We start from the raw sequence: 21,510 nt of genomic DNA, 5'->3' as shown, positions 1-21,510 counted from the left end.
TGATTTCATGCCATGATTTCTCTTGTGTGCAATGTTTCTTGGTAAAACTTTTCATGCATTTTAAAAGGTCTAGATTCTGCTTATATACTGTTGACTATTGCATTCATTCCATGTATTTTTAAGATTTTTAAAACAAGCTTGAAGTATTGCCAAAATGCACTTTTTGGCATAGTGCCAAAATGTAGAATTTTAAGCCATGGTTGCTCTCTTATATGAAGTTTAACCTTAATTTTTCAAATGTGTTTAAAAAGTGGGTGTTATGCTTGTTATTGGCTAGCAATTTTATTTCTTCTCCACACTTGATACTTTTCAAAAATAGACTCAGAAATAAGAGTAAGTTGCACTCTTTGGCAAAGGGCCAAAATATAACTTTCTTGCCATGGTTTCTCTAGAGTGTGAGAGACTGATTGAGAATTCTATATTGTCAACATCAGTCACTATCATTACTTTTGCAACTGCATCTACTCAGCGCTTTCACTGCATTTCTTCAAGACAACTTGCACAGAAGAAGATAACTAAGATGAGATGGGAGCCTCGACGATCCGGGAGGATTCGACGACGCCCTGCCTGGCACGCTGACTACGAGATGGACTTCCCGGTGCGGAAGTCCATCAAGCAGCAGAGGGTGAGGGCTGGAGATGCTCTCCAACAGTCTGAGGAGAGAGATTGCACTGCCACCTCTCCAGCCTATGCTTGATCTTCCTGAGGAGGAGTTGGAACGAACTGAAGAGATTGCACTGCCATCTACTCAGTCTGTGATAGCTAATCCTTTGGAAGACCTTGAACAGCCTGAGGAGGTTGCAGTGCCAGCTCCAAAGCCTGTGTTTAATCTTCCTGAGATGGAGCTTGAACAAACTGAAGGGATGGCAGTGCCATCCACTCAGTCTGTGATTGCTGCTATTGAGAGAGATCATGCTCTTGCACATGCTTGGGAGATGGCATTGCCGTCTTCTCAGTCTCTTGGAGGTCATCCTTCCTGGCTTCTATCTCGATGCTCGACTTCGCTGTAAGTGATTCCCCAGGATCAGCCACCACCAGAGGGGATGTAGGAGATGGGAGGCATGATGATGGATCTAAATTGGACTATGCCTGTATTGTATATGAATCAGCAAGGACTTCGTATATAGAATATTTACAATATACTCGGACTCGCTCTCTTGCTCACAATCGATAAAAAAAAGTGCCCCGCGACAGCATGATACGCCCGTCAAATATTGTTCTATTATCACAAACATTTTAGAGTGCAAGAAAATCAAGTCAACCTTGATACATGGATTTCCATGATTTTTCCATTCCTTATAATATTTGTTTATACATTTCCTGTGGTGTAGGCATGAATTATAACAAATATCACATTATAGATCCTCATTTGGTTGTGTTAGAGCTTGACAAATGCCCATCTGCCCCCCCCCCCCCCCCTTTTCATATTTGTGACACATGATGCTCTGAAATTTGTTAGTTGATATTTTCAAAAAATTAAATAAAAATATCATATTATTCAATATGAATTTAGCCTTAACAACTTAAGCTTACCAAATTAATTTTAAAGTAAAAGACTGGCCATCAAATGAAATATGCTATAAACTGACCAGCAGTTCTTCTGTTTAATTCCCAAAGGATACAGATAAGAAGTGCTTGATCAGATATGCTCTAACAGAAATGATTGAGACAGCTAGCCTTCCTACACTGAACTCATTAATTAATCTTTAACTGGATGCATGTCCACTCATTACTCCCAAGGGATGAATGGATCTGCGCTATCTTCTTTGTAGTGCAATTAAAATGCATATTTATGTCATACTGAAATTAAATTTGAAATCAAAGATTTTTTTTTTTCAATTTGTTACAAAGATTTATAAAAAGAAAAAAAATGTAATCTTGATGCAACATTTTTAATAAGGTTTCTGCTTGACTCTTACATTTGTAGGGACTATCTACCATAATTACAACTTTTTTTTGAAATACTTGATTTTTTTTTAGACTCAATGTCAGACTGGTTTTAAGCTGCAATTCATATGGAGAACCGGCATGCTAATTCCAATACCACCCCCCTTCCGAGTATAATTAGTTTTAATTAATTAATTTAAGATATCAAATTAGTTTCTTATACATATAATACAATATCAAATTAGTTTTAATTACTTTTCACCAAATTCATTTTAAAAGTTAGGCTAGCCCACAAAAACTATGTAATCCAACATGGCTGATTCCTCTGCCCAATTCCCAAGAGATATAGATAACACCTGCTTGATCAGAGATGCTCTTCCAGTTAGCTCCTCACACTAAACTCATTAATTTCTCTCTAATTTGACATGCAATTTTCTGTTATCAAAATTCTCCTTGACCAGTGCTTGATAATTACACCCATGGGAGAGGTGGAATTTCTCTTGTAACATTATATTTGTTAGAGATTGCTGTAAAGTATATAAGGCCAAACAAAAAAATATGTGTGGTTCCGGTTACACCTCAAAAAAAATTAGGGTAGGTAGGGATTTTTTTTTTTTTTTAAACAAAATGATTTTCTTAATTTTTCTAAATAATACTTATCACTACTTTGCAAATGACATTTAGAAGTGGTGTGATAATATACTAGTCAATATTGGTAGGGGACACCTACATGCTAGCTTGCTTTGGCTTTAACACTAATAAACACTTGCACTATGTTGTGCAAGGGGGCCGTCATTGCTGAAACTAAAACTTAAACTGGAGCCATTGATGGAAATTGGGGAAAATTCCAGAAAAAATATGAAAATCGCCAAAAAAAAGTTTAGGGTCGGGGGTATAAAATAGGGACGGTCGGGTAACCGGAACCACACATATTTTTTTATTTGGCCTAATGAAAAAAATAAGTATTTTCTTGATTTTAACATTTTTTTAATAAGGATACTGCAACACTTTTACATTTTTTGGGATTGTGTAATATAATAGTAAAAAGACAGTTTTTTTTTTTAATTTCACTTAAAGGTCACAGTGACCTTGAAAGAGGTCGCGACACACCTTCTACCTAGGATGCATAAACTGGCCAAGTTTGATGATTCTAAGTCTAATAGTTTTCTAGTTAGGAGCCGGACAGGATTTTTCCATATTTGGCCATAGCATCTTAATTAAAGGTCAGAAAGACCTACTTTTTGTGCGCGACACACCGTCTACCCAAGAAGTATCAGCTGACAAAGTTTGATAATCCTAGGCCTAATAGTATTAAAGTTATGAGCCGGACACGAGAAAAGCTAACAGACAGACAGACGGACGGACATGAACGCCATAACATAATACGTCCCGTCTAAAGACGGGCGTATAAAAATATGAACATCGAACAACCATACATTTTAGATATATTAATTCAGTATTATCATTTTAATAATCAAGGTAAAGTAGTAGACTTTTGTTGGATTCCAAGTCACATTGGAATCCCTGGAAACACCAAAGCTGATGGTGCTGCAAAAACAGCACTTCAGTATGACGTTACTTTTTCAAAGTACCATACACTGATATGAAATATTTTGTTAAACTTTTGTAAATTCACTGTAGCATATTTATTGGGAATTTTGTGATACAAGTAAGCTTTATGCTATAGAAAACAAGTTAATAAATCATCTGATTTTCGGCTTGAAACGTCAAGACAAAGTGATTATTTCCAGAATACGTATTGGTCATTCAAAAATAACACATGAATACTTACTTACTCGAGAATTGCAACCAGAATGTATATCATGCGTGTGTCCATTATCTATCAGTCATATTCCTTTGGAATGTACCGAATTTTCTCCTACTCGAAGTAGACTTTTTAATAATGTGCAAACTATGCATGAACATTTTACAAATATAAATGTTTATACAATTTTAGAATTTTTACATGAAACTGATTTTTACTGCAAAATTTAAAATGATATAACTTTACAATTTTGTAGATATATTTTAACTGTTTACATTTTTTTTAATTTTGAGTCCGTCGGATGGGACATTAAATGGTGCCCCGTGTCAAGGATACATGTAACAACCCCCTTAGCACGTAAAAGATCGTTTCCCTAGTTCTCGAAAGAGTAGGCACACTGGGGACCGCCAGAGAAACCCAAAACTTCATAAATAAGCATATACACTTAATTTGATCGCCGAAATATGGCTGAAATTTTGCAGACTCGGCGTTAAACAATAATAATCTAGAGTGTGATGTTTCTCTTTAAATTTTAATATGCCCTTTTTAAAGTCAAGATTACACTTGTTTACTGTTTATAATTGCATTTTTTCCATGTATTACGCAAATGTTTTAAAATAAAGAATGAAATAACAATAATCTACACTTTTTGGCACAGTGCCAAATATTTAAACCAGAAGTCTCTGACGAGACTGTAGCTCTACTGGTTGTTCTTATAAAAGGAAGATCAAAGTAGCACTTGGACTTGAAATTTTGCAACAGCATTAATACAATAATGATCCTTGGTTTACTCTTTTATTGTGGCAAGATTTATTGCAATCGGACTAAAACTGTAGGAGGAGCAGCCTTTTAAAACAATTTTACAGAAATTTTGATTTAAGTAACCATGGCAACATTATACGTTATACTGAAATGAGACCAAAACTGTAGGAGGAGTAGCGTTTTGAAAGTTATTTCACAGAAATTTCTATATTTAGTAACCATGGCAACAGAAATTTCTATTTTAAGTAACCATGGCAACAACGTTCACCAAAATCAAAAACCGATACATAAAATTATGTATTTTAGTATAGTCTACTTGTGTGCGAAGTTATATTAAAATCAGATCAAAACTGTAGGAGGAGTAGCGTTTTGAAAGTTTTTCACAGAAATTTCTATTGTTAGTAACCATGGCAACACCGTTCATTGAAATCAAACACCGATACACAGATATATGTATCTCAATGTTGTCTACTTGTGTGCCAAAAATATTGAATTCAGATCAAAACTGTAGGAAGAGTAGCTTTTTGAAAGTATTTCACAGCAATTTTTATTTTTAGTAACCATGGCAACACAGTTCGTCGAAACCAAAAACCGATACACAGAATTATGTGTCTTGTATAGTGTACTTGTGTGTCAAATTATACTGAAATCAGACCAAAACTGTAGGAGGAGTAGCATTTTGAAAAATTGTTTACAGACAGTCAGACAGACAGTCGGACGGACAACTTACTATCGCATAAGCTCTTCTTGTCTTTGACCAGTAGAGCTAAAAATTGCATGAACCCTATGCAAACGCCTTTAATCACTGAGTTATAATGATTGCAGGTAAAAAGAGATTTATTTGTAGAAAAATGAAATCAATGTTTGTTATTTATATTAAAATTTAATTTACTGGGTCATTAAAAAAACGCCAAAAATGGATTTATTTCACAGCTACAAACCACCCTTAAAATCATATTTGTGCAAGATAGATGAAACAAAGCTAGCACCCCCATAAATCAAAGAAATCGGTAACATCAAGTGGCCAGACCTCTCTAGTTTCTTTGATTCTTACATAGAATCAGTATGAAATTGTTCAAATCATGGGTAGGGTGGGCCACAATAGGGAATTCAAATTTAACGTTGAAATATATAGGAAAAAAATCTTTAAAAACTTCTTGAGAACCACTGGGTCAGAAAAGCTGAACTCTGTATAAAAACATCCTGGGGTAGTGTAAATTCTGAATTGTTAAAATCATAACCTCGGAGTAGGGTGTGGCCACAATAAGTAAAACAAGGGGGGGGGGGAGGATCTGGAAAGAACAGCAGTTCCAAAGTTACTCATCTGAGGGATGTGGCCTTTTGTTCCTTTCAAAAGCAAGTTGCGCATGCTATTGTTTGTGTTCAAGAACTCGCCTACACATCTTGTAGTAAGTTAACGATTTGCTGATCCCCAGTAATAAAAATTATACTGAATAATTCCCTTCCCTAATTATATTTAATCAATGCATAAAGTAATTATTTACTTCCCCCCAAAAAAAACATGCCACTAGGAAATGTGCATTGTGAGTTTTGTGATTACAGAAAATCATAGATTTATCGTTTTATGTATTGTGTATTTCGTTATGTACAATGTTAAATTCAAGGAATTCAGACTTGACTCGTTGGTACTGTCAGAAATCTGCGCCAATGCACGTGACTGATATTCACAAGACGTTTTTAACAATTCATCAGTTCAAAAACTTACAAGACTTGTGGGCAAAAATGTAAACAACTTCACTATAGAATCCTGATCTCTATCAGGTAAGAATGGTAACAGTGTAAGAAACTATTTTTTAGTCCTAAAACTATTCATACGATTTTTTTTAAAATTTTAAATCGTACATTAAAACGATTACGCCTTATGAGTTCTTTTTATATCGGTGTGATAAAATGACTACCCTTTATGACTTCAACATTATGCTCGCCTGTACTACTCGGTGACATAACTTTGTGGTAGAACAATACCACCATTAGCACTTCTTAAACATATTTACGTGTTCATACAGATGCAAATGAAAAGTGACCTGTAGACAGCGAAAGGATACACATGTACATTCATGTTATTCATTTATTGTGCTCTTAAAATTGGTAACTTTTTACCTCAATTTACATCATTTTCATTTCTTTTTTTTCCAGTGCAATGATGTTGTGAAATTTGTTATTTCATATTCAAAGAGGTTGTGAAAGAAATGCCAACTATGCTTGATCTGGAGGACACAATGTTTGAAGATTTGAATTGGAAGAGTTAATTGAGGAGGTATGAAGCTAAGTAGCTTATGAATGAAAATCTTTTATTTCCTATTTCTGATTGATTTGCATTTTTAAAAAAAAGTGCCCCGCCACAGCATGATACGCCCGTCAAATATTGTTCAATTTTCATAAACAGTTTAGAGTGCAAGAAAATCATGTCAACCTTGATACAAGGATTTCAATGATTTTTTCATTCCTTATAATATTTGTTTATACATCTCCTATGGTGTAGGCATTAATTATAACAAATATTACATTATAGATCCTCAAATGGTTGTGTTAGGGCTTGACAAATGCCCATCCCCCCCCCCCCCAGCTTTCAGATTTGTGAGACATGATGCTCTGAATTAATTGATATTTTCGAAAAGTTAAATAAAAATATATTAAACAATATCAATTTAGTCTTAACAACTTAATCTATATCAAATTAATATTAAAAATAAAAGGCTGACCATCAAATGACATATGCTATAAACTGACAAGAAGTTCTTCTGTTTAACTCCCAAAAGATACAGATAAGAGCTGCTTGATCAGAGATCCTCTACGAGAAATGATTTAGACAGCTAGCCTTCCTACACTCATCTTTAACTGGATGCATGTCCACTCATTACTCCCAACGGATGAATGGATCTATACACACTATCTGCTTTGTAGTGCAATAAAAATGCTTATTTATGTCATTCTGAAATTAAATTTTTTTTTTGTTACAAAGATTTATAAAAAGAAAAAAAAAAAACGTGTAATCTTGATACAACATTTTTAATAAGGTTCCTGCATTACTCTAAGATTTGTAGGGACTGTCTACCATAATTAAAACATTTTTTTTTAATTACTTGATTTTTTTTAGATTTAATGTCAGACTGGTTTTAAGCTGCAATTCATTCCAATATCACCCCCCCCCCCCAGTATAATTAGTTTAATTATATTATACAATATCAAATTAGTTTTTTATACAATATCAAATTAATTTATTATACAATATCAAATAAGTTTTAATTACTTTTCACCAAATTCATTTTAAAAGTTAGGCTAGCCAACTATGTAATCCAACACGGCTGATTCTTTTTGCCCAGTTCCCAAGAGATATAGATAACACCTGCTTGATCAGAGATGCTCTACCAGTTATCTCCTCACACTAAACTCATTAATTTCTCTCTAATTTGACATGCAATTTTCTGTTATCAAATTCTCCTTGACCAGTGCTTGATAATTACACCCCTGGGAGAGGTGGAATTTCTCTTGTAACATTACATTTGTTAGAGATTGCTGTAAGGTATATAATGAAAAAAAAAGTATATTCATGATTTAACATTTTTTTAATTAGCATACTGCAACACTCTTGCATTTTTTGGGACTGTGTAATCTAATAGTAAAAAAACAGGTATTTTTTGTATTTCACTTAAATTAAAGGTCACAGTGACCTTGAAATAGGTCGCGACACACCTTCTACCTAAGATGCATAAATTGGCCAAGTTTGATGATTCTAAGTCCAATAGTTTTCTAGTTATGAGCCGGACAGGATTTTTCCATATTTGGCCATAGCATCTTAATTAAAGGTCAGAGCAACCTACTTTTAGTGTGCGACACACCTTCTACCCTAGAAGTATCAGCTGACAAAGTTTGATAATCCTAGGCCTAATAGTATTAAAGTTATGAGCCGGACATGAGAAAAGCTAACAGACGGACGGACGTACAGACGGACGGACGGACGGACATGAACGCCATAACATAATACGTCCCGTCTTAAGACGGGCGTATAAAAATTAAATACTAGTATTACTGCAGAATGAAGTAAAGGATGGAAGCATTTTGTTGTCTGAAGCCAACAGAAATTCTAAAATTGTTTCTAGCAAATTCAAAATGTGCAACAGAGGTTATGAAGTGAGTAATGAAGCCCTTCAACTTATAAGGAGTTAAATTATGCATCTTCATACTTGCAGTAGAACATAAGCTATCCATGTCATGGAAGGTATGTTATTGGGAAAAAATTTTAAAAAAATTGTTTGCCCGCTCCCGACTTAGGATGAAAAAGTTGAGTTGGGAGTTAGGTAAAAAAATTGTTTGTCCAAGAAAATTTCAAGATCAATGCTGAATTTTCAAAACCTATTTTCCGGAATGCATTTACAAAAAAATTTGCTTCCTGGAGGATAAAAAGATTTGAGTCGTGCCATTTATAGCCAGTCGGTCGGGAGAGGGCACGAAACAATTTTGAAAAGATGGCCTTTGAATTAGATTTAAAAGTTTCTTATTCACTGTTTGTATGGGGTCTAAAAATTATTTCTTTAGTATTTGTAGTTGATCACAATTTTTCAATCGGTTAAAGCATATTGTCACAATTTTTCAATCCGTTAAAGTATATTGTGGCAATGAAAAACTAATCTAAAACAAAGGCAGCAATGTGATATTCTTTTTTTTCTTCTTTTTGTTAAGTATTGTTAAGCATTAGTATTTTCATAATTGGTCGTTCATAAATATAAAAATTGCTTCTCAGCTGAATTCATGTCATACTGACCTGTAGAGTTGAACACATTGATTAATTTGAAAACTAAAATTCATTGCTATTCTTTAGGATTACCAAAAACTAAAATAACCATCCATCTGGAGCTGAGAAATGGGAAAAGGACATCACATTGCACCACATTCAAATTGATTATGTGTCCTTCAACGGTAAAATGTATACATACAGGGGCAACCAAACTGTTGAGGAGCAGCATGGAATGTCAAAGAGCTTCATAGGTGAGGTACGTGTTTACATTTATTTTAAAGGCAATCAATTATTTGTTATTTAGAAATGATAAAAGTAAGCCAGGAAATTACTGTTTTTTCTTACTTGAATAATCATGCATTTTTAATTAAAATATATCATTTGTTGAATAGAATGATGTAATCAAGGCTGTTATTCAGTCAATGTGACGAAAAGAGACAGCAATAGGTCTTCTCAAAGGTTTGTATAAACTTAAAATCCATATATTAAAAACCTATTTAATATCAATAATTTATAGTACATTAAACTGTAAACCAGATTTTATAATTATACCTTTGCAAACAAAGTTTAAGTATCTGAGAGAGAGAGAGAGAGAGAGAACCAGTATATAAACAGTTAATTGCTCTTATTTCCCTATATTTTCATAGAAAATACAAATGTGATTTTTTTTATACAATGTATATTCTGTGATCACTACAATCGGAAAGGATTCAAAACTTCAATACAAAAAAAAAGTTGCCAATTTTTTTTTACCTTTCAATACTGTTTTCAACTTTCACAGTTTTACTTTAAATTGAATTTTAAAGTTACTGATCAAATTTGTTTTTGAGAAGGAAATGCTTGATTGTATGTTGTTTAACGTCCCATTCAAGAATTTTTAACTCATATAGAGACGTCACCATATACCGGTGAAAGGCTTCAAATTTTGACCTTTACTCGGCACTCAGGGCCATTGAGCAGTGAGGGATCTTTATGTGCCAACGCCTGCAGTGACACTGGACCTCGGTTTTATAGGTCTCATCCGAAGGACCCGCAACTTTCACTTCAAAGTGCCGAGCGCATGGCGAAAGAACAGTTGCTACCAATTTCTTATCGACTAAGTCGCGGCCGAGATTCAAACTCATAACCTCCTGAACACAGAGCGAGCGCTCTACCGACTGAGCTTCCGTGAACGGCGAGAAAGAAATAGTTATGTGTATGATGAATTGCCATCAATTGAATATTAACATGAACAGTATTTGACTTGAATTTTTTAATTGAATGTATAAATTATTTACCAGGCTTTTGCAATTTCCTCGAAAGGAATAATGGGACAAACTGGACAAATTCCCTACACAAAAAGTCTGAAAGTGAAGGTGATTGACCAGGGGAATGAATTTGTCTTAAAAAATGAAAAGGTGGACGAGAGAGTTCTGATAAGCAGCTCAGTTGCCGATTCTTCCAAGGCAATTAAGTGTACGGTATACTACAGTTCAAAAATTTCTGGGGTATAGAGAAGGCCAGAATTTGATCCTGGGAAACATTATCAAGGACCCAGATGCTGTGATTGTAACCACAACACACAAAGGTTTTCCCTTCTACAGCACTTGAGATGCCTGAGGATATTGTTACTCAGGCTCGCCACATCTTCAACCCCCACCAGCACCCACAAAACCTGTGTCCGAGGCTTTAAGATCCCACTAAGTTAGGGTGTCCATCAAAGGAAAAAAAGTTTCAGGTAAGATTCAGGTAAAAATTAAAAATCAGGTAAAATTATAATTAAACATTATACAGCAGTTAATAATGTTATTAATTTCTTAAACTAGATAAACTAGATATACATATGTATCTTTAAATTTCCATTCAAGTACTACTTGTAAAAACCCCCCACATATTTGCACAATTATATTCTTTATTTCAACATTACAGGAAGAGGTTGTCAGACAAGTACTTGTCAAAGAGGACCAGATGAAAATCAAAAACATTTTCTAGGGAGATTCAACTGAAAAGTGCAAAGTGGCACTTTGGAGAAATGCGGCTAACCAAGACATAAGGCCTGGAGATTTCATTGAGATTACAGATGTTGTAGTCAATGTCTTTAGGAATGAGACGTCTTTGAGAACAACATCTGTAATCTCAATGAAATCTCCAGGCCTTATGTCTTGGTCATAGGACCAAGATCACTATTCGTCATTACTCTGAATTAACTGTAGAATACATTCCTATAGATGACAATTTTTAAAGAGTATGCATTTCATTGTCCATATTTATTTGTTAATTTGTTATTAATTGAATATGTACGGATTATGTGATACTTGACATGCGCAGATCTAAAAGGGGGGGGGGGGAGCTAGTGAGTGCACTGTGTGTAGGTCTTTCCATATCTGTTAATGATCAGATGTCACTGGGTGCATTTGAGTGTGGGTCTTTACACACTTGTTGACTTTCAAACCTTAATTAGTTCTTTTGTGCCTGGGCCTAGATATATTTTTGAGCAACAGTTTGGAATTTGTATATAAATATTTTTTTCTTGAATAAATGTCAAACATCTTATATGAATTTTAAGAAAAAAAGACCTTAATACTATCGAACATTAAAACAATTAGATATCTGAGGAAACCCCTTTCAAAACCTGGAATAATTTTCTGCCAATTTTAATGCACTCCAGATTCTTTGTAATACACAATTCACAATTTTGGTAGAGTCACCCTTGCTTATAATAACTATGTATTCAATTTGTTTCAATAATACCCGGGAGTAGAGAAGAAGATTTTCAAAGAAATAATGCACTTTCACTATATGATCTCTATATCCCCGCCCTAGCAACAGAACCCCTGACCCTGGGGCCATCAATTTCACAATTTTGGTAGAGGGCTCTATGCTTATTACAATCATGCCAACAGTTTGACTGCTTGATGTCCAGCAGTAAAGAAAGAAATTTTTAAAGATTGAATTAATTTTGGTGGTTTTAGCCCCAACCCTCAGGCCCCAGGGGGGCAGGGACCATGACATTTACAAATTTTGTTCCCCTTCACACATAAATGCCATGTGCTAAAATTGGCTGAAATTGGTTCAGCGGTTTCAGAGAAGAAGCTGAAAATGTTCAAATGTTAACACACGACGACGGATGAAAACAGATAGCAATAGTTCACCTGAGTGACTCAGGTGACCTAAAAATTATTAATCGATTACTTTTTTGAGTATTCTTGTTTCAGAAAATTTTGATGACTGGGATGTTTTACTTTACTCTCATTTTTGCCCATGGGTTATCGTGCTGCTGAACATAAAATTAAATGTTCCTCAAAACTTCTGATGTTGCGCAGAGAAATAAACTGTCCTTTGGATTAATAGAATGGCAACCGCCTAATCCTCCCAATAAAAAATCTCCCATCAAATATGATAAGTGGCTGAAACCCTGTCCTTTAAATTCCTTTGAAAAAGCAAATTTCAATTTAAAACAAGCCGCAAAAAAGACAGAGAACTGATCGTGACAAAACTGCAAAGTTTAGGAAAAGTGTTGGAAAGTGGGTTTGGACACAGCTATGTTAAGGCTTAGTATGCATGCATTGAAATATACATTTTAGTTTGATCTAGATTTTAATTTCAATTTGTAATCTACGTATGAATTTGCAGTCAACTTGTGATAAGAGAGTTAGGTAGTGTAATCAGGTATTGTAATAATGCATTTTTGTGATGTCACATGACTTTGTTGATCACGTGACGGACACTTATATATTCCTAAATGTTGTACAAAAATCACATCGGCACAGGTGCAAAATAACATTATTGAGAAAAAATTAGTCACACAAGTCAATTCATTGTGATCTTTGTTACATATAAAGTGCTGCGGGCAAGTCTGAATTTTACTTCTTGAGAAATATTCAACTTACCTACATACAAGGCGAAATTTTCCTCTCTTTATCGCAATGCCCACACAACAAACGCAACTTTTCAACACACCGCTCTTTTAAGTTATAATGTCAAAAATTGAACTTCACGCCAAATGCATGAACTAAAAAAGGTTAATGGTTAGCATGCATTTCAAGTGCTGAGAAAAGATGCTTTAAAATCATATTTTACCCAGAAAGTGCAAATTTTGATTTACTGAAATTGAATTTACTGACTTTTTTTTTTAATTTTCATATCTCTGAAAACCATCCCACGTTAGGCAAAATGTCAGCTGCAAGAAAGGCATCCGAGCAGCGACTCAGGATGCAGCAAAGGAGAAATCAGGCCACTGAGGGTGCAACAACTCTTTAAAATGTAAAACAGAAGGCAACACCTCTATAAACTGTCAGTCAGAATGTAGTACGTCATAACCTGTCTAGCAGCTAGGCAGCAACACCTTTATAGACCGTCAAGCAGAGAGCAATACCTCTATGAACTGTCCAGCAGAGTGACACACCTCTATAAACTGCCAGGCATAAAAGTAACACCTCTATAAACTATCCAGGAGAGAGCAACAACTCTACAGACTGTCCAGCAGAGAGCACCATCACTGTAAATTGCCCAGCAGAAAACACTTCTAAAAACTGTCCAGCAGAGAGCAACACCTCTATAGACTGTCCTGCAGAGTGTAAAATCTCTGTAAAGTGTCAAGAATAGAGTAACACTTCTATATACTGTACAGAATAGAGCATCAACGCTATAAACATGTCCAGAAGAGAGCAACAACTCAATAAACTGTCCAGCAGAGTGCAACATCTCTATAAACTGTCCAGCAGAGTGCAACATCTATATAAACTGTCCAACAGTGTGCAGCATCTCTATACACTGTTCAGAAGAGAGCAAAATCTATATAAAATGCCGAAAACAAGACAATACCTCTTTAAAATTTCCAGAAGAGAACTACATCTTTTTAAATTGCCCTTAAAAGAGCAACACCTCTATAAAATGTCCAATTCATTCTCTATAGAATGAAAAAAAAATGGATATGAAACAAACATATTAAAGAGAAACAGACAAGTAGAAGAAAAACTTGAACGAAGTTTCAAGTACTCCATTATTGCTTCGTAAAATAGATAGAAATGAAATTAGAGTAAACTCTGACAATGAACAAAATAATAGAGTGGTAGTTCAAAATAGTTTTCATCAAGGATATATCAGATTGAGAAGAAACAGTGGAAAGCACTGTGTTGCAAAGAATTTGTCAGCAATAGCTCATAGCATATTGAAAGAAACAGCTAAGTGGGATCAGTCATGGCTGGACAATGTTTTAATAAAAGGAAATGAGATTTACTCTCTGGTTCATGGAACAAATCACTTGCAGTTATTGTCAGATGTACAAGAAATGATTGAAATATCACGAAACATGAGGCATGGTAGAAGACTCAATCACAGCAACAACTGACATTACTGAAATGATTGAAGTGCTTTTGATAATCGTCTGCCACTAGATCTGGAAATACCAGAATCACTCATAAACTCTGATGGTTGTTTCATATGTGCCATTGATAAAACATTAATGTTGATTAAGTACTTGCCATAATATTTATCTTTTTGATTCTGGTTTGGTAGATGGAAATGGGAAAAATAAAGTGGTGCAGTAAGCGAAATTGGATCATTTGTATCATGACTACTGTAATTTGGTGCTAGAAGTAGGTCATTTAAACCAGTGGATTGAAGTGTCAAGTGTAAAAATTCCGCAGGTAGGTTAAAGCTTCCCGTAGAATATTACAGTGCACTCTGTTCCTTCACATCTCTGAACTACCAAAATATGACGTCATAATGGAAAATGACGTCAGGTCACTGCAAATTTGAGGTGTTATGACGGGGAGAGTGTCATGAACTTTACACTTTATTTCAAACTGCATGTAAAATGCTAGATAGCTATTGCAAAATTCACTGGACGTTAAAGGTTTTTTAAGTCTTACATGTCCGAATATTTTAAAAATACACCGCTTACCTACCCTTGATTGAAATTCATCATGTTCAAAATGCTTTTGGAAAAAATACTTTTGAAATGTACTCTGTTTTATACCCGTGGTTGGAGGTAGAATTTATTTTGTGTGTATAAAAGAGTCTGGCGCAGGTGATTAATGAGGATTAATCTGAGAATTTTTGTGGAAATCTGTAAGAAGAGGTTGTTCTCTAACTGAATCTTGCTTGGGAAAAATGTGTGTTGGCTTTGTTTTAATACATATTACGATATTGTGTGGAAAATACCCTCAAATTTGTAGGTAAGTTGAATTTCTTAGGAAATATTTTGTACCCAAGTAATACTATGACTTTTCCCAAGCACATTTCGGATACACAAGGATACGGTGAGTTTATTTATATAACAAAATGTTAATAATTATTGTGTTAATCAGCTGCGCCGAAGCGATTTATATGAAACACTTCAAAAAATTATAAATGACCGTCACGTGATCAACAAAGTCATGTGATATCATAACAAATATGCTAATATATAGCCGAGGAAACCCTTTATATAAATTGGAAGTACTAAAGTTCAATACTTATATATTAAAACCAAAACCGACCTCGCAATGACATTTTATGTTTTGAGCGCATTTTACAGCTTCGGGAAGCCTTAACATAGCTGCGTCAATATTCTTCAGCTGAAAACTTCATGAATAGCTAGAAATTATTTAAATAATTTCTACCAGTTTCAAAACAAAAGAAAAGCGCGTGCAAGAGTAACACAATTCCGCATCATGCCAATTACAGATCTTAGTATTTTATCTGTGAAAAGAGGATGAAACTGATTTTTGCAATAATCAGTCATTGATACATTCTGCAGAAGATAAGCTTTTATCAGAACACAAAGTTCAACATCACTCTAATGACCGTTTTAAGAAACCATTCCTCAGATGTAGAAAATATGTCGGAAAATGAAACACAAAGAGAAGTTTCCATTAAACAAAATCCCCCTTTAATGGGAAATATTTCTATGTATACAGCCCGGTGGGAAAATAGAAGACATTAAGGACATGGCTTTTGATATAATTTTGGTATTCCTTGAAGATAATAATTATTTACAAATTTGAGAGAATGATAAATCTTCTGATAAAAATTCCTAAACTTTTGTTTAGTTAACAAGAAATAACACATTTCATTAATAATATTGGTCCATTTGTCTTGTTTATTGGAGGATGTTTTCCAAAACAAGGTAAGAAATATGGACCTGGTTAATGTCAATGAAAACATTTCTAAATAAGCAATTACATTTCACTCTTGTAAAAGTGTTAGTTAGTATATATTCTTTTCTTTAACCAAAGTTAGAAAAAGCCATTTTTGCAATGATGTTGGAAGCTTTGTAAGTGGTCAGTGCTAGTGGCTGAAAGAAATTGAAATTCCGGGGTTTGTCATCATACTTTCTTATCAAAGTTTGTCAACCGCTGTCTCAAGGGTCATTTGATCCTATATGGATGTTTTGGGGTTTATAATTACCTTGTCCACAAGGCCACTGGAACGGGTGTGCGTTGGGTATGATTGCATCCCTTTTTCAAGTAATATTCGAAGATAAAAAAAAAAAGCCATTCTTCAACCGTGTAACCCAATACTGCTGTATTCCGTTGGTGTGTGACGAAATGACTTTATGCACAAGATCCCATCAAAATGGCACCAGTTTAAAAAACAAATTGAAAAAGCTGGGCCTTTAAACTTGATATGTTTATTTCCTTCATTTGAAATGTGGAAAAGTTGGACCAATTAGTTTTACGAAGTATAGTACGTATGTATGTGTGTGTGTGTGTGTGTGATGTGTGTCATGTATGTTGGAAGATTTCTACAGGAATGTGAATGATTTTAATGACATATTGGCATCCCTGCTTTGAAAATTTATTTCCTCTATATTGTATTTTTCTAATGAATGATGAACAACTTTTCTGCCACAGCATCAAAATACTTTCCATCAAGATTCCAAAACTTTAATTGTAATTGAGGGGTTTTGACATTAAGCTTTCTTTTATTGCAATGGATTCAGAAGAACGTCTTTAGATCACATGAAAGATTCAGTACTTCAAGTTTTACACTAAAATTGACAGTTGACAAAGGATCAGTGACTTGCATTTGCTTCTGCAAAAGCATCAATTCCACGTTATTAAAGATATTTTTTTCGCCTAGTGGATGTGAAAAGACGTGTTAAAACAACAGTTATTTGCAGGAAAAAGAAAAGTCACACCAATTTTCATATGCTTTTTTATGTTAAAACTTGATATATCGTTCCAGAAAAAAAAGCTATGTTAAAATAAATATGATATGTTTATGTCCTTCATTTGAAATGTGAAAAAGTTGGACCAATTAGTTTTACGAAGTATAGTACATATATATGTGTGTCATGTATATTGGATGATTTCTACAGGAATGTGAATGATATATTGGCACCCCTGCTTTTAAAATTTATTTCCTCTTTTTTGTATTTTTCTAATGAATGATGAACAACTTTTATGCCACAGCATGAAAACATTTACCATTAAGATTCCAAAACTTTAATTGTAATTGAGGGGTTTTGACATTAAGCTTTCTTTTATTGCAATGGATTCAGAAGAACGTCTTTGGATCACATGAAAGATTCAGTGTTTCAGGTTTTCACACCAAATTTGACAGTTATCAAAGGATCAGCGACTTGCATTTGCTTCTGCAAAAGCATTAGTTCCACGCTATCAAAGATTTTTTTTAGCCTAGTGCATGTGAAAAGACGTGTTAAAACAACAGATATTTGCAGGAAAAAGGAGAGCCGACACCAATTTTTATATGCTTTTTTATGTTAAAACTTGATATCATATCGTACCACAAAAAGAGCTATATTAAAGTAAATTTGGTCATTTGATCCTGTATGGATGTTTTGGGGTTTATAACTACCTTGTCCACAAGACCACTGGAACGGGGTGCGTTGGTATGATCCCATCCCTTTTTCAATTAATATTATAAGATACAAAATAAAGCCATTCTTTAACTGTGTAACCCAATATAGCTTTATTCTGTTGGTGTGTGACGAAATGACTTTACGTACAAGATCCTATCAAAATGGCACCAGTTTAAAAAACAAATTCAAGCGCTGAGGCTTTAAACTTGATATGTTTATTTATTTCCTTCATTTGAAATATGAAAAAGTTGGACCACTTTGTTTTACGAAGTATAGCACGTATGTTTGTGTGTCATGTATGTTGGAAGATATCTACAGGAATGTGCATGATTTTAATGACAACTTTTATGCCACAGACTAATACAGCATCAAAAAACCATCAAGATTCCAAAACTTTAATTGTAATTGAGGGGTTTTGAGATCAAGCTTTCTTTTATTGCAATGGATTCAGAATAACGTCTTTGGATCACATGAAAGATTCAGTGCTTCAGGTTTATACACTAAAATTGAGTTATCAAAGGATCAGAGACTTGCATTTGCTTCTGCAAAAGCATCAATTCCACGCTATCAAAGATTTTTATTCAACCTAGTGTATGTGAATAGACGTGTTAAAACAACAGATATTTGCAGGAAAAAGAAGAGTCGACACCAATTTCATATGCTTTTTTTTAATGTTAAAACTTGATATCATATCTTTCCAGAAAAAAAAGCCATGTTAAAGTAAATTTGGTCATTTGATCCTGTATGGATGTTTTGGGGTTTATTATTACCTTGTCCACAAGGCCACTGGAACGAAGGTGCGTTGGGTATGATCCCATCCCTTTTTCAAGTAATATTCGAAAATACAAAATAAAACCACTCTTTAACCGTGTAACCCAATACAGCTTTATTCCGTTGGTATGTGACGAAATGACCTCATGCACAAGATCCTATCAAAATGGCACCAGTTTAAAAAACATATTGAAAAAGCTGGGGCTTTCAACTTGATATGTTTATTTCCTTCATTTGAAATGTGAAAAAGTTGGACCAATTAGTTTTACGAAGTATAGTACGTATGTGTGTGCGTGTCATGTATGTTGGAAGATTTCTACAGGAATGTGAATGATTTTAATGACATATTGGCATCCCTGCTTTGAAAATTTGATTCCTCTATATTGTATTTTTCTAATGAATGATGAACAACTTTTCTGCCACAGCATCAAAATACTTTCCATCAAGATTCCAAAACTTTAATTGTAATTGAGGGGTTTTGACATTAAGCTTTCTTTTATTGCAATGGATTCAGAAGAACATCTTTGGATCACATGAAAGATTCAGTACTTCAAGTTTTCACACTAAAATTAACAGCTAACAAAGGATCAGTGACTTGCATTTGCTTCTGCAAAAGCATCAATTCCACGCTATCAAAGATTTTTTTTTCAACCTAGTGCATGTGAATAGCCTTCACCTGAAATGTGAAAAAGTTGGACCAATTAGTTTTACGAAGTATAGTACGTATGTGTGTGTGTCATGTATGTTGGAAGATTTCTACAGGAATGTGAATGATTTTAATGATATATTGGCATCCCTGCTTTGAAAATTTATTTCCTCTATATTGTATTTTTCTAATGAATGAACAACTTTTATGCCACAGCATCAAAATACTTTACATCAAGATTCCAAACCTTTAATTGTAATTGAGGGGTTTTGACATTAAGCTTTCTTTTATTGCAATGGATTCAGAAGAACGTCTTTGGATCACATGAAAGATTCAGTGCTTCAGGTTTTCACACTAAAATTGACAGTACGCAGGACTGTTAAGGCGTACTACGAAGAAATCAACGGAATATAAGCGTGCATAGATACATTCCTTTTTAAACAGAATTTATTTTTGTAAAGCTAGTATATTATCACATGACTTTAATATTAATTGAAATAACATAGTATACCCCGCTCTGTACGGAATTTGGTTTGGTCACGTTATTTGACAGTCACGTGATAAATGCATTTAATGTGTACTGTATGTAGGTCATCAACAAATTTCAATATCGCAAGGGCATACCCTAGTTAGAATTAAAAATTTCAGTAATAAATTGTATCTATATAACTTGTAGTTTATGAAAAGTGCTGCTGCTTTAAATAGAATTTGCATTTATTAGTTTAAATTTCAAGTTATTTGGCTCTAGTCGAAATATGTGTGACCTTTACCATGTATTTTATTTATTTATTTAGTAATGCTCTCGATTTCAGGAAAGCAGCAGCACTTTTCAATTTAAGGAAAGTTTCCATTATGCATATTTAAAAAATGGTCAAGATCTATTAAGTGTATGCCCTTGCGAAAAGGCGATTTATTGAGGCACCTCGGCGTGAAACATGCACACCCAGTACACAAAAACACGGTAGAATTAATTCAATACATTCTCTCGATAGTTTTTAAATAATGGCACTAAACAAAGGTTTCAGATTTGTATTAATGGTCTACCTAGAATTTGCAAATAATATTCTGTTTAATAATAAAATGCGTTTTCCACTGTGGTTAAATTAATTGATCCGCCTCTCACTGCACATAAAATGCGTCAAATTTTACTATGATGACGTCATGTCGACAAGTGCATTGCGATCCGTGACTTGTTTACATCTTGCTGTGTGGGATTTAACTAGCGACAAAAATGAATGCAGTGGTAAGTTTTGGTTTCATTTATCACTCTCATGCAGCTTAAAACCTCAAATTATTTCATTTTCTGTTGTTGTGAGGAATTGCTATATTTGTGTGATGTCACAGTAGACATTTCCCGTATAAATTAGGCACCGCCCCCTTTATGCAGCCTTAACAGAGCTGCGTTATCAAAGGATCAGCGACTTGCATTTGCTTCTGCAAAAGCATTAATTCCACGCAATCAAAGATTTTTTTTCGCCTAGTGCATGTGAAAAGACGTGTTAAAACGACAGTTATTTGCAGGAAAAAGAAAAGTCACACCAATTTTCGTATGCTTTTTTATGTTAAAACTTGATATATCGTTCCAGAAAAAAAAGCTATGTTAAAGTAAATATGATATGTTTATGTCCTTCATTTGAAATGTGAAAAAGTTGGACCAATTAGTTTTACGAAGTATAGTACGTATGTGTGTGTGTCATGTATATTGGAAGATTTCTACAGGAATGTGAAAGATATATTGGCACCCCTGCTTAGAAAATTTATTTCCTCTATATTGTATTTTTCTAATGAATGATGAACAACTTTTATGCCACAGCATGAAAACATTTACCATTAAGATTCCAAAACTTTAATTGTAATTGAGGGGTTTTGACATTAAGCTTTCTTTTATTGCAATGGATTCAGAAGAACGTCTTTGGATCACATGAAAGATTCAGTGTTTCAGGTTTTCACACCAAATTTGACAGTTATCAAAGGATCAGCGACTTGCATTTGCTTCTGCAAAAGCATTAGTTCCACGCTATCAAAGATTTTTTTAGCCTAGTGCATGTTAAAACAACAGATATTTGCAGGAAAAAGGAGAGCCGACACCAATTTTCATATGCTTTTTTATGTAAAAACTTGATATCATATCGTTC

This window comes from Saccostrea echinata, unplaced genomic scaffold (genome assembly GCF_033153115.1).
Source record: "Saccostrea echinata isolate AGI-Se365-2 ecotype Australia unplaced genomic scaffold, CSIRO_AGI_Sech_v1 ptg000006l, whole genome shotgun sequence".
In the NCBI taxonomy this organism is placed as follows: Eukaryota; Metazoa; Mollusca; class Bivalvia; order Ostreida; family Ostreidae; genus Saccostrea; species Saccostrea echinata.
This window is presented reverse-complemented; position numbering follows the sequence as displayed.